This window comes from Sylvia atricapilla, chromosome 7 (assembly GCF_009819655.1).
Source record: "Sylvia atricapilla isolate bSylAtr1 chromosome 7, bSylAtr1.pri, whole genome shotgun sequence".
NCBI lineage: Eukaryota > Metazoa > Chordata > Aves > Passeriformes > Sylviidae > Sylvia > Sylvia atricapilla.
In genome coordinates, this window is record NC_089146.1 from 11841760 (window position 1) to 11857009 (window position 15250).

The following is a 15250-nucleotide window of genomic DNA, read 5'->3' on the forward strand; positions in this document are numbered from 1 at the left end:
GCACCTTAAAGTCAAGTCCTGCATGTTTTAAGAGGGCTATCAGGGCTGGGCAGGCTCAAAAGCAATGAACATCACTGATGTCAGTGCAAGTTTTCCACGGCACGGTATCAGCCTGTTGTTTACAAGGCACTCACTAGAAAAAATGATCAAATGGTGAGGATAGATATATACAGAGATGTAGGCAAAGAATAATTAAATGCAGTAATTAGCTATAGTGCAAAGGAACATGGACAGGCTTCAACATGCCTCCTATATTGTGAAACACTTGGGCAAGTACAGGGTGGCTTGTTTTGAGAACTGCCAATAACTACATTCCACGGATCCACACAAACTAGATGACTAACTGGCAGACAGCAATGGAGTTTTATAGAATTTGCACTTTATGGAAATGAGTACTGTTCAGAGTTCTTATTCCTACAGTTCATTTATTTATCTTCCAGGAGAGCATTTGATTTTTCCACCCATATCCTTTCCATTCTTTATACACCTGTTCACTGGGATGTAGGGAAACCAGATCTTTCCAGACCATGAAGATTAACAGGTCTTTCCAGGTAAGTTCTTCATGAGCCACAGGAGTGACAGGACACAGATGCACCCTATGCAGGGAATAAGTATATGGAATACTTGAGATAAGACACCAAGACTTCATTACCTCCTTATGAGTTCTTACATTATGCAGCACTATGAGTTGTTCAGATCACTGGCTACACACTGCACAGAGGCAGAGCCTGGGATGTGGGCCAAAATCAAAAAGCTGGTTAAAATCAGAATAGACTAAAAAAGTAACTGGCCTCATGGTTCACAAACTCTTTCTGTCTGGGCTGCTTACCTGGACACATCTTCATAAGCACCTTCTGAGTTATTGACTAGAGCCTGTTAAGTCAGCAGCAGCAAAAAGGTAAAGTCCTCCCACATTAATTATGGCTGCAGAAGGATGGCAAAGGAACACCATGGCACCCGCTTCCATTTCACAAACCTGACAGCCAGCCAGACCAACAGATTTGGCCAGGCTCTTTCTCCAAGAGGTACCTACCTACCTCTTCAGACTCCCTTGAACCTGGGATCATGACAAAACAGGCAGGTACAGGTACAGGTCAGTGGCATTTAGAATTACATTAAAAAGTAATTATAATGACCTTCCTTAAGTCAATATTTTTGTGCTTAAGAATTATGCCAATGTTTCTGAAGTTATTGGTGGGGGGAGAGAGTGGGTGTTGAAAAAAACTATTGTATTACATAGAAGGAATTAGAAAAGGAAAATTAATATCCATGCATGTACTCCTTCCTGCTTGAGTGAAAGGAAAATAGAGGGAAAATCCTGATTCTCAGCAGGATTCACAGGTTCTGGAGTCCAAACCAATTTCCATTCAAATCAATGAACAGATACCAGCAGACAGGAGTGTAATCAGACATCAGATTATTCTTAACACTTATATACAAAATAATATACTGCATAATTGAGCCTGGTAAATTAATCATTTAATACACATGACGCGGGAAAGGGACACAAATTTGTGACTTTCCAATTCATAGGCTCTCACTTCCATATTAAGACAGAACAGTTTGTATTCTGAATAAATGTGTGTTCCCAAGATTTGACATATTAATTTTGTCTCAGAAAGCAATAGCCACAAAGGTAAATAACAAAGTGATAAATTTCCAGACTATTCAAACAATATTTTATTTTTAATATAGTGTTATGGGAGGTTCCAACTTCTCCAGTTCAGTGTCTAAGCCAGTTTTTGTTAAACTTGTCAGCCTCTACACATTAATGTTATTTCTACCCAATGACACAGCTGAGCATGAGCAATTCTGCAACAGATACTACATTTCTGCCATTACTGGGAGTGACCAGAATAGTTTTAACAAAAGGTTTTGAATGAAAACAAGTCTATTAAAGAGAACCTGATTGAATTTTTTTTACTTCCTCATGCTGTTTAACAAAATCCTAATTTTCAGTGCCTTTTGACAACAAAATGAAAGTAAGTGAGGGGATCATAGTTTATTTTCTTTCAATGTCTGAGGCACTGGAATGAACTGAGTCTTTTAAAGTTCCATTAATTCCCAAACAATCTGTAAGCACATACTCCTACACATCAACAACCTGGTTTTCTCTCCCACACAATCATTTCTCATCAATTATTGCCAACATGATTAACATATTCCACTTTCCTGCCCTAAGCCATATACTTCTTTACCTGCAATCAATCCATTCCAGAGTGTATCAGGAATCCACTGCTTCCTAAGAAATATTCCAGAATTTATGAGAAGACACTAGAGGACCTGTCTGTTCTTTCTGAAATATACCACTTTTTTCTTGTACTGCCATATTTCTGCAATGCACTAGGCCAAGAAATCCACTTGCATATTGCTCAAAAATCTTTAAGTAGAAAAAATGGTCTAAGTCATTACCTATAATTTAAGATCAAATCATAAAAAGGATGAAGGAAACAAATAGGTAGTTTATTTGGCATTTCTCTAAAACATGGAAATGGTGGGGCTTTATATTTAATCAGTAGGCAAATGGGAGAGGTTTCTTAACACTGTGCTGGTTAGCTGCAGGTTGGAATGCATTGCCATAAGATACGGATCCTTGAAATGCACAATTAAAAAAAAAAAAAAGACAAATCTACGGGGGAGGAAAAAAAAAAAGTACTATTAAACCTACTGACTCAGTCACCTGCTCCTTGCCAAGCACTGGAACAGTACAGGAGGAAAGCAGTCAATATATTTCTTTTTTTCTCATCAGCATCCATTACTGACCAAAGAGAGACAAAGTGCTGGGCTGAAAGCAACTCTGGTTTGCCCAAGCAAGGCTGTTCCCATAAAGGCAGATGCCTCAGTCCTAGGTGAGGCTGACTTTAATGTCTCATAACAGGGAAGCCAGCCCACAGCAACAGCACAAAAATGCTGAAATTCAGTGACTGTCTTCTAAGCCAAAGATTTCTTACATGCTGCAGTTGAAGTAATGGACAGGCCGTATAAGCTAGAGAGCATGAGGAAAATTCCTGTACAATGTGCCTCTCCCTACATCTGCCTCAGGCTTTTGAAACTCATTTCCATAGTAATTTCCTTCTCAACTTGACATTGCTTTGCTCCTAGCTCAATGAATACTTTGCCTGTTTGGTGAAATTCCTGCTAGGATACAGGATGTAAGCACTTAATACAGTTTGCATTCAAATTATGTTTCTATGCCTTCTTCAGGATACATAGTTTTAAATTCCACAGTACTGGTCAACACCTTAAAGAAAAACAGAATTGCTGAAGCAAATAGTCACTTCCTAGCCTACAGTATGAATTCTCAATTAGGTTATAACTTAACATGTGCACATTAAGATTTAAACAAGGAGCTTGCCATGCACTGCACAAGAATCAAATCTCAACTGCTGTCCTTGAGTGTAGGCTGCTAAAGCCCAGCCATATAAATTTCTTCCTGATTTCATAAACCAGCATCATTCAGTTGACATTGGATGTATCAGGAGGGATAGAGATTCTTGCAGCCAAACCCACAACCTATGATCCCACACAGTAGCATAGTTCTCACTGTTCTCTTACTGCCAGTTGGACTGGCATGTAAATCCGTAACATTTCAGCATAGAAAAACTAGACTTGCTCTAATCTTCCATAGATGCTGCACTTCTGCCTCAGACCTCCCAAACTTCTTTCTTGTAGGACAGTGTTATTTCTTTCTAAGGGAGCCTGAGGACAGAGAAAAGCTTATGCAAAACTGTGGAAGCCAAGAAACATTTGGCAGGAATACAGGCGAACTACCTGTTTGGGCATTATCAAGAGGATGGAAACTGGAGACTGCAAAAGACACTACCTGAACCCAAACTTCTCCTGCTTAATAGTCCCACAGATACTCGGTGTCGGCTGCTTTGCTGCCTCTCAGTCAGTTCCTGACCAAAAGCTGAGTCCCCTCAGACACCCCATCTATTACACTGCAGTCAGTGAAAGTCCTGTCAAAGCTCTCTTGAGACTAAACACAAATCCTTTACGAAATTGTATATAAAATGGAAAGAAAAACTCAGGGGGAAAAAAAGGGGAAAGAAAAGGTTACCTGTTTAAGCACTGCAGCTAGAAACAAAGAATAGAAAATCTCACAACTTATTTCCTCTCTTTCCTGCTCCAGCCATACACTCCCATACACCCTTACTCCCTTTGTGTTTGCTATGGTATTCATTTCATTTGTGGAAGAGCTGATTCAGCTCACTAAACCAGCTAAAAAATATCCCAGCCAAGAAACAAACATGTGAATAGAACTCAGACAGTAAAAAAAAAAAAAAAAAAAAAAAAAAAAATTTCCTTCTCTAAGAGATCACTTTAAAGCAACTGGATTTTGGACTAAGCACAACTTCTTGAGGGTGTCTGCTTTTTGCAGAACACTTCAGGTTTGTCAAAAATGAAGACTGTCTTCAAGTCAAATAACAGAAATTCAAAGAAAACATGGAAATCAGCCCCAGAAGGGATGGAATGTAACACTGTTCTGATCAGTGCTTCCATGAAAGATTCCTTCCCTTGCTTCCTAGAGCACACAGCTGAAAGGTCTCCAGGTCACAAAGGCTGCTATGGCAGAGCACAGGCACAGGAAGGAGCAGAACTTTATAGAAAATCCAAGGCACTTGAAACTCTAAACAAACCCACTGGTTGTTGAGAATTGATGTTAAGAACATTGCTATCAACACCTCTCATCTTCAGAGTGAGAAACCCCATTCCACTTTCTACGGAAGCTGTTTTCCTGAAAGAAAGAAGCCCCAAAATTATAAGAAATATGTATAATTTTTGCATGCCACATAGCAGGGATTCTTCTGAACTTCATAGATTCCTGAAGAATGACAAGGCTTATAAACATGGAGAATTCAAGGAAGCAGTGATTTGACTGTCACTGCTAGCTGTGACTACAGGGCACAGAGAATCTGTCAAGTATACACGACCCAATGTTTGTGGCTGTGTGTGGCAAAGCTCTGTAGGAGGAAGCACAGTTGCAATGCAACCCATTTAAAAGCATTATGAGGAAACATGCCTCCCCCACAGGGGCATCTGGAGTGCAGGGACTTTTTTCCATGATAAGTCTCCCAGTAGGAGGCACTGACCTGTTTTTATCTGCCATTCATCTTCGGGCCATCTCCCATTCTTTTGGAGCTAAACAAGGATATGCAAAGAGCCAAGATGTTAAAGTAAAAGGACTTAATGCAAATAGCTTTTTTTCCTCCCATCCCATCTGCCACAGACTGGGAACAAGATGTGGTAATAGAAGAACATAGAAAGGTCAGAGGATTGGGGGGGGGTGGGGGGTTTAATGCTTCTGTAGTCGGAATAGCTCATGAAATGGTCTCAGGGGTCATAACTTAAGCATGACACATAAAAGGTGTACAACTGAGACAAACCAGGGATCCATCTGGTCCAGGATCCTGTCTCTGACAGTGGACAGTATTGGACACTTCCCAGGAAGGGGCAAAAGTGGACAAATTACGAACAACTTAGGAGCATTCGGCAAAAATCTTTTAAGGAAAAGGTTATTTTTGAAAACCACTGGTTAGAAACTGGTCTCAAGCTCAGGGTCCCATGATTAAAATATATAATACCTATGTGCACTTTTTAAAGGAAAGGTAAAAACTCAGGTTTTTAATTCCATGAGTACTTAATGATTTGAAAATAAGAGGAAATTTTAAAGTGCACTATTACTTCTTTAGAATTGCAGACAGCAGCAAAGGGCTGGAGAAGTTGTGTAGGGGCATTTGTAAGTTTATTCCTGGGGCTGATCTAGGCACCTGGGATAATGACATTTGAAATGCAATGATAGCAAGTGGTGTGACTACAAATATGCCAAGGAAAAGTGCACAAAGCCCCACCCTGTGCTGCAAGATGAGCAGGGTTGTTCTGTGACATCGTTACCATGCTGCAACTGGGCTGTATGTCTAAGGCTATATTCTTGTTAGAACATGATCAAGGTCTCAGCCACACTGCATATTTTAATCATGCTGTAATTGCACCAGGGGACAACTGTAGGAAAATCAGGTCCTATGATACAGACATATTTGAGGTGGAGTCAGACAGAGCAAGAGAATATCCAGGAGTAGAAAAGACAGCACAGTTGAAGTGCCTTAGGGGAGCAGACTCATCTGTTCTGCCAGAAATTCAGAATAAAATGGGGCTTGGATACAAATCCCATTATAGATTTGTCAATGCAGCAGTTTGATACATTTACTTACAGGTATAAATTAATTAAAACTTGCTGTGGTTAAAAATCAATCAAGTAGTACACAATTTGTGGAAGGAAAAGAAGGCATATATATATATGTCCTATATATATGCCCTATAATAACAGCAGAGAACTGGTGAGACTTCTCCAAGACAGTATCAGAGAATTTTTGACTTTCCTTACTACAGTATTCCTCTGTAAAAACACAGGTTTCAACAGCTGGCCATTCTCTTAAAAGCACTGGTTCAATCTTTATCATCTTACCTTTACACAACAGGCTGTTCCCAGTATACTATGGTGCCACTCTTCTCCACAAAGCTGTTTCTACAAAAAAACATGCTGCAGAAGGGAGTCAGATCAAATAACCTAACTGTGCTTATAAAGGAAAAATGGGGAGAAAAAAAGGGGGGGAAAGAAAAAGGATACCGAGATAAGAATTCATATCATAAAGGCTAAGAAGGCATTCCTTTGAAATCAATGGAAATTAAATTCTTCAGATGTTGGATCAGGCCAAACATACTTTAGTTTTATGGTGCTAAGAATTTGACAGGTATCTTTATCCACTCTCATCTCTGTTGACCAGCTACTTATTCATTAACTGCTCTTCTTTATGTATGTATTTATCCTCACTCTACCAGCCAAAGGTTCCATTATTTATCAAGTTGAGATAAAAGTCAGATGTCAGAGTTCAATAAAAATTATAAATAGACCTAATACATGACCAAACTGCAGCCTTGAGAATTATCTCCAAGCTCCAAAATATACAAATCATGAAACAGGAAGGAGTTAACCACATCTGATTTGTCTTTGTGCAACTTTTCAGCTACCCATACTGCCATCTACACAAAGAACTAAATCCAAGTTGTAATGCTATTGTTTTTATGTTTAATGTGCAAAAGTGCAAATACAGGATGCAGGATGACAGAATATGTTGGCAGGAACATTTGTGTTACTGTGATCCAGAAGCAAATGCTAACTTAAGCAGTTCAAGCTCCTAAGCAAGAGAGTACTCCAACATGAGGCTCTTCTCTCACACAGAATGTCATTTGTGCTCTTTCTCTACGAGTCCATTATTGACCATGGACTGAGATGCAATTCTGGGACAAACAGGTCTCCTGAGCAACCTGATATTGCTTCTCTTGTGGTGGTAAGTGATATTTATAAAGATTTTAAAAGAATATGAAAAGCTCTTCACTCAGCTGAACTTCCTTTGAACAAGAATACAAAGCAAAAAATAAAGATGACAAATAGTGCAGGGCACTTGACACCTTGGCTTTGTATTTTACAGCAGATACCAGAAACTGAAGTCACCTACAAATCTCAGAAGAGTCACACAGGGTTTTTCACACTTCCCAAGAAACATCTGAGATACAGTGAAACTCCAAAAGTACTTCTCATCATGTCTTCACTGGGCCAGATGCAGACCCAGGTGAAGAACAGAACACAAAAAGAAATTGTTACAGAGAAGTAAGCTACATCCAAACATCTCGGGAAGCATCTAGCCGAAGACTGGGAGAGAGGGATTGCTCCAATCCTGAACTGCATCCAAGCAGAGTCAGCTTTTGACCTCTTAATCTGAAGGCATTTCAGAACAGGTGTCTAAATTGCACCCAAAGGTGTGTCAAAGCTCCTTCCTCAGGCGTCCAGGTCAAAGTGAGGTAGTCTCTTCCCATATGGGACGAACATTAAAAAAAATGTATCAGATAAACCACTCCAAATTTCAGACTGCTTATCCAAAGCTTCCCTGAATGAGACAGGTCTCTTTAGCAAGTAAAAACAGCCTTGAATCTCTTGCAACAACACCCTTACTTTAAGCAGTCAGCCACTTCCAAAAGTTTTATCCACTCCTGAATAGCATTTGAGAGCAGCCATCACAGAGCAGGAAAAGGAAGCACCTGGAAGAACCTAGAAACCAAAAGCATATTCAATATGATGAGCAATCATGCTGTATACCAGAATCCTGTTGCGTTGCTGTGTAAGATAGAATAAGTTCCTAAAACTGAAGGACAGAGGGAAAAAAAAAAAATCAGCTTCTGGCCAAAGCTGCAGCTACTTTGTGTTGGCTGGAGCAGTCTGCAGCCACCCTTATCTCAAATGCTGAGGTGTGGCTCATGCAGCCAGCACGCCCTGACATGCAGCCCACATCAGATCTGAGCACTTGCTTATCAGATCAGAATGAAGCACTGCTTGCTGGGACCTGTAGTCTCTGAAGGCCATATCTCTTCTTAAAAAATACAGACAGCCACAGGGCACATCACAAAACTGAGGATTGCATGTGGCCCTCCCACGGTTAGTTTACAACATCACACACTGCCAGAAAAGAAAGATCAGATTTGGAACCTGAGCTGCCAAGGCTACAAAGAGAAAAAATGTTATGAAGACATGTTTCTCAGCTTAGGCAAAACTGAGAAAGGAAACACCTGAGATAAGCAGCTACACTGTGCATTTGTCCATTTATCCACATGCACATTAACAAAGCAATAGTCATGTCTTCCATTGCAACCAACACTGATGCAGTACAAAAAAAAAAAAAAAAAAAAGGATAAGAAAATACCTTTGCTTCTTAAAAAAATCTAACACCCCCTCCCCCAAACCCAAACCAAAAAAACCAAACAAGTTTTAATAGCCAATCTGATCATCTTCTCCTTTCACAACAAAAGAGTTTAATATCACCAGTCCAGAATACTGGAGATAAGTCTGCCAGTCCTCTGGGTTACAAGCAATAGGACAAGAGGAAATGGAGTTGCAACAAGGGAAGTTTGGATATCACAAAAAATTTCTTCGCAGAAAGGGTTGTCAAGCATTGAATGAGGCTGCCCAGGGAAGTGGTTGAGTGACCATCCTGGGAGGTATTTAAAAGGGTACATGTGGCACCTTGGGGACAGTTTAGTGGTGAACTTGTCAGTGCTGGGTTAATGGTTACATTCGATGATCTCAAAGATCCAACCTAAGTTTTCTAACCTAAACAATTCTGTGATTCTATATCTGCATCTCAACTCCTTCTTCTCCAGGTAAATAAGCCCATCACTTGAGTTCAACATATGGTAGTATTATATTTGGAGTTTGCCAGAGGTTTTTTGTTTTGGTTTTTTTAAACAAGTCCCTTTTGATTTAAATTAGTTTTATATAGATGGCTTGACAGCTTATGGGATATATTACTTAAGATGCATGGGGATTTTTACTTATTTTGTGAATAAGAAAATAGAAATACCCAGGGAAAACTTAGTTTGAAGCTTTTCCTCAGCAATCACTATTTAATGCTTAAATGTTTCCCCTTTAAAATGCAAAATTTGGCAACTATTCCTCTTGTTACTTACTTGAAAAGGCAACGACTTTTCCCAGTATACCTGCCTTTAATGTAACAATTGAACCACAGAACCATTAAAAAACAAAAAGCAATTGGGAGTTTGCCAACCGGAAACAGAGCGAGAGAGTTTTTCCATGTATGCTACAGTCCTACTTTTCCCTTTAGTTCATCTCCTGGCCTCCTCAGTTTCCCCACTCCTCCTGCCTGTGCTTTCACAGAGTTTTGGAACTACAGGGGACCATTGGGGGCCAGTTGCTCAGTCTGCAGCTATAACATAGGTCAGAGCATCTAAATCTTTGCTTGTGCTTTTCCTTCCCTGGGTAATGACTACTGTCCTCATCTGCCTGTATGCTCAAGCACACTTCTCAACTGAGAAGAATAATTTTGATTAGCCTAATGACATCTACTCCAAGCAAGATCAATAAAAAGGAAAAGCACAGCTGCTTTCTTAAATATTTTGACTAATCAGAAGAAAAAGGAAGTCCAGAAAACACAGTAAAAATACTGTAGTGTGACACAGGTTATTATAACCACCAGCATAGTCAATGAGTTTACAGTGTCACTTAAGAAATCCAGCAGAAGAACCTCATTAAATAGGTGTTCATCTTCTCACAATATACATCTAGAAACAAAATTTAGAGGCTTTGTCCTTATTACTTTAGGGCAGGATTACACTCACAATTCCTGATCAACTTTATATGAGTGGCATTCATTGACTGGTATTAAAGAAACTCCAATTCCTTTAACAGGCATTTCTTATTTGAATAAAATGCCTATCACTATTTATTAATTAAAAATAGCCGATGGAGAGGAGGAAAATCCTGTGTGGAGAAGCCCATCATGAAATGAAAGAGGAATGGTTACATCTATGTCACAGAGGCAAGAGACATAATTTCTTCCCCAATTTCTAAGATTAGAAACATTACAAAACAAACATTAGCAAGTGCTCCTAAATTGACTCCAGCCTGGTGAGTGATTCTAATTGGCAACTGCCAGTTCAGGATTGCACAAGGGTGAAAAATTATATTGTATTTGTCAGGCTCCTAATATCAACAAAGATTTAAAGATGCCACTCAAAGCTATTGTGCCTTTTGACTGTGCTGAGCAGAGTCTTTTCAAAACAACACGAAAGGATACTATGAACACAGATATTTGAATTTTATTTTTTCCAAGAAACTGGTTAAGGGAGTGAATCACAAAGACACTGACTTGCTTTCATTTGTTTTACTTCAGGAACTCTTTGTCACACAGAGAAGCCAAAGAGCAGCGTCCATGAGAAAGCGTTTATCTCATTTCTGGGCCAGAAGCTCCAGCTAAGCAGCACCAGATGGCCACTGGAGGCTGTCCAGGCACACACCAAGGTACCTTCACCTGCCCCCAACAGGAAATCAAGGCTCTGGAGGAGAGGAAGGCAGGACAAAGGAGGAACACAAGCATGAAGAACCATGGCAAGAAAGGCCAATCAGCCTACATAAAAAAAACTGCCTTTGCCTAATGTTAGTCACACAGATTTATTTTCAGTTGTACATCTAACAAATTTCTAGCTACTCACAACCAAATCTCAACCCTCAGCAAATGGCACCTGACTGCAAGCACATCAGAGAGTCCAAAATAACTACCAATTGCTGTTCAGATGAGAGCAAAATCTAATTACTGTCTCTGCTGCGGCATTAGTTGATACCAACACTTTTGAAGACTCAAGGCACTAAACACATCTAAAAATTAAGACTTTATGCACATAAAATACTTTCAAATGTTTGTTGAATGGTATACATTTCTGTAAGACGTGAAAGGCATTGCACATGCTTTGAATGCTGCACTGCACCAGAGACTTCAGAGGAAGTTTCAGTGGAGAGAATGCACAAACTGACCAGGAACTAAGCCAGAAGGGCAAGCGCTCCCTTTCCTAGTGCTCTGTATGTGCCCTATTGAATGGCACAGCATCCCTCAGCAGGTCAATTACATGCATTTTATAGCTTTTAGGAAAGATAAATCACAAGAAAAACTATTTACACCATTCAAATCAACCCATTTAAGGCTATTTCAAGTGTGTTTGTGCTGCTATGCAGCTGTTTAGGTGACTGAAATCCACACAGATTTTCTATAAAAATTAAGGGGGGAAACCCATCAATTAATACAGCCTCATTAAATAAGTCATTTCTGGAAATGAAGCCCTGACTTAGAATATCCATATAAGAACAGAAAGTGTGGTTGTGCACTTAATACTTCCCAAGTATTAAGGTCAGTAAAGCAGAGATTGTTTTTGTAAGTTAGTGATCAACATTAAAAATTCAGTATTCAACAGTGCACACGTTACCCAGTGGAATATAAGACAGAAGAGCTCTTATTTCTAAGAGCAAATGAAAAACATGGTGTCTATTATCATTCTCTAAAGGATACTATAAAAAATACCTTTCTGCGTGCTCCTATAAATCCAGTAGCAGATCCATGAGTTAAATTTTGCAGTAATACCACAACTGGTACTTTTGTTTAACAAACACTATTTGAATCTCTATTAAGTTACTACAATTGCTCATCTTTTCAGATCATTAATTGTTAAAGAAAAATCACCACCTGCTAATGCCTGCAAAAGTAGAGATTGATGAAATAGCCACAGATAAAGATTAGCTGTGTGGAAATCCCAGGTTATCTTACATATTTATTAATTTTTAAATGCCTTAATTGGATTATTAGTTTTTTGTTTTTCCTGTTTAGAAGTGTATTCATTTTATGCAGCTTTTCATTATTTTCTCTGCTATGCCCTTTCTGCTGAAGATGATGATCTATATACCCAAAAAAATAACAATTCCAGCATTAGTTCTCCTGCTACCCGTAGCTTAAAGAAAGATCTGGCATGCCAGGAGAGCAGGCCCAGTGTTAAAGCTCCCAGCAGCAGTGACATCCTTCCAGACATTACTCCCAAAGCCCCCAAGGGGATTGCACAACTGTGCACTTTCTGGAATAGCAGAAAGTAAAGCCACTGCTGTATGTTTGCCCTATGAAAGGAAGCTGTAATTACTCCTTTTCTTAAAGCTATGGAGACTAATGTGATACTTTCAGTAGGAGTTCTGGCAGCTTTAGGAACTGGGTTTTTTTTACTTGTACATGGAGGAGAAACAGGGTGAGGATTTATTTCTGTAAGTTCACATGGGCCAGATGCTAATGAAAAAGCAGGAAAACCAAGAGGATTAGAACTCCTTTGTATACACCATATATACACATCTTATTTATTCCAGTAGTCCCATTAGTACTGTTGTAGGGCATCCAGCCATGGGTTTGTGTTTTCCCCTCTTTCCAGTGCACAAGGCAAAGTACCCCAGCCCTCAGCTCAGTGCTGAACCCAAATGCACAGAACTGCCTGAGGGACAGATCACAGCATCTTGCACACAGCAAACCCATAAACAGCTCCATTGCTACAGGCTGTCACGTGCCAGGTAAAATACCTGGCACGTTTGGTGTGGAAGTGAGGGGATTGCGTGAGAAGGCGGAAGCCAGCAGGGCTTTCATCCACATCATGGATGAAAGCAGGGCTGGCAAAAGCTGCCACGTTGCAAAGTATGTAAAATTCTGGCACAGAGTCGATTGCACATCTAATGCTCAATTGCAGGGCTTGGCAAATCTTGGCAAGAAAGGGAATAACTCACTGAGGAAAACAACATTTTCACTCCTTCTTTCTTTCCCTGGTATTTTGCATTATCCTGCCACTGTACTCACACAGACTCTGTGTTGCCTCCTTATACTGGTAAAAGGGTTTGCTCTAAGTTTTAACAGGACAAGCCAGGGCAGTTCATGTAGCAAAGCCATTTGCCAGCAAAAATTATATTTTTTCTGTGTTTTTCAAACTTCATCAGGCACTCGGTTTGGTACCTGAACATCAAATGTGACTTTCACTTTTCTTGTACCACTTGCAGTGGTAAAGGTCTCAAAGGTCAAATTATGCCTGCAGTTACACACACAGTTAATGTTCCACCCACAAATGATACAGGGAAAACTCAGTAGGGTAGGGGAAATAGTGCAGTGTAACAAGCACTTTGTTACTTTCTTGGGCAACGTGCAAAGTCGGCAGCCAGGAAGTCTATTTTAACTAAGTTTCTTACAAGACTATTTACACATTTGCTATGATTCAAAGTTCTACAGTAAGTGATAGTCAACATTTTCACAGCTTGTATATGATTTCTGTACATTCCTCTGTGTTATCTGGGTATATGTGGCTATGAAGGATTAACTTTGCTTATTTTTTCTTATCCCATACAGAAGGGAAACACTTTTGCTCATGAACTTTCTGCCTCTCAGTCAGTCTTGCTCTAGAGGCCTGACCCCACACACAGAGAAGAACTGGAGTCAAAGTGAATGAGTACCACCTTCCATAGGTTTTGCTGAAGACAACTTTACCTGCAAGCAGCTACCTCCTCACAAATAATTATTCTCCTCTGGTCTCTTGCAGTGGGTTTCAGATGCAAAAAACAACTGTACATCTTCTGTATTTGATATGTGGACCTTGTATGAGCTACAGACCAGTTAATCACAGAGCACTTTCCTGAATAAAATGAAGTGTCCTTTAAAGACTCCAAATTCTTTAAAAATAATTCAAAGGGAGAGCACAGATGGTCTTCTCAGTCTAAGCATGAGAAAGCATCTCATTTCTGTTGCATAAATGAAGTCAGGCTCATGACAGGCAAATGCAGTGACAGCCTCTTTACCCAAATCTCACAGCACGCAATCAGCCATCCTCTAGACTGCACAGGATGAGAACATATGCTCTAACTGTACTTGGGGGAAAGAACTCATTCAGATCACAATACGTACGTTTCTGTTGCTAGATGTTATGTTCCAAGTTAAAATTGTATTACCAAAAAGACCAAGCCTGATTAATGTAGCTTAAAAACAGCAAAAAAAACCCCACAAAAAACCACCCCTAGAAACATCTCAGCAATATTTGTTTAGCAGAACACCTGTGAAAAACATTTCTTTTAGGAAGAGACAATGTAAGGTTTCAAACAACTCTCTTAAATGAACAGGGAAAAAAATTCTAGCACACTGTTAAAAATGTCCCCTTTGGTAAGAAATCTCACATGCATGGCACCTTAAAAACATGTGAATGCAAACAGCAGTAGCTCTTTCTTCTAAAAACAAGGTTTGGAGGATAGGTATTTGCCAAAGTAATACCTCTGCCACCATTTAAACCATTTTGAACCATAATTACAGCTGAAGATATCTGACATTGTGTAAAATTGTTAAGCATGAATGTTATTTTGCAGCCAGGATTAGTACTGCAGAATGTTGTTTGAGATAATAAAAGGAGACAGATCTTTATCAGATGCCTGGTCATAAAAGTGAAAATCCTACAACCATTCAAATATTTTAAACTACAGCAATAAACCACAAAATACTGAGATGCAGTAGGTTAAAATACTGAGATGCAGAAGGTTAAAATACTGAGATGCAATCCCAAGTAGAAAAGTACTCTGGACTACAGTGGAAATTGGGTTAGACCCTTGATGCTCTGAAATGCAAAAATAAAAAGCATTACTATGTTATCATTTGTTAAGAAAGATCTTTTAACAGTGCATTAAATTGTGACTTATGAATTTTCAAGTCTTACATGCATATGAATAGTGACAGCTGGCTGGGTACAACACCCTTCCAGGAGAAGCAATCCTGGGCAAAACAAGAAAAAAGACATAGGAAAGCAGTTAGTGGATTTTCTCCGACTCACATTTACAAACATCACTGGACTATGT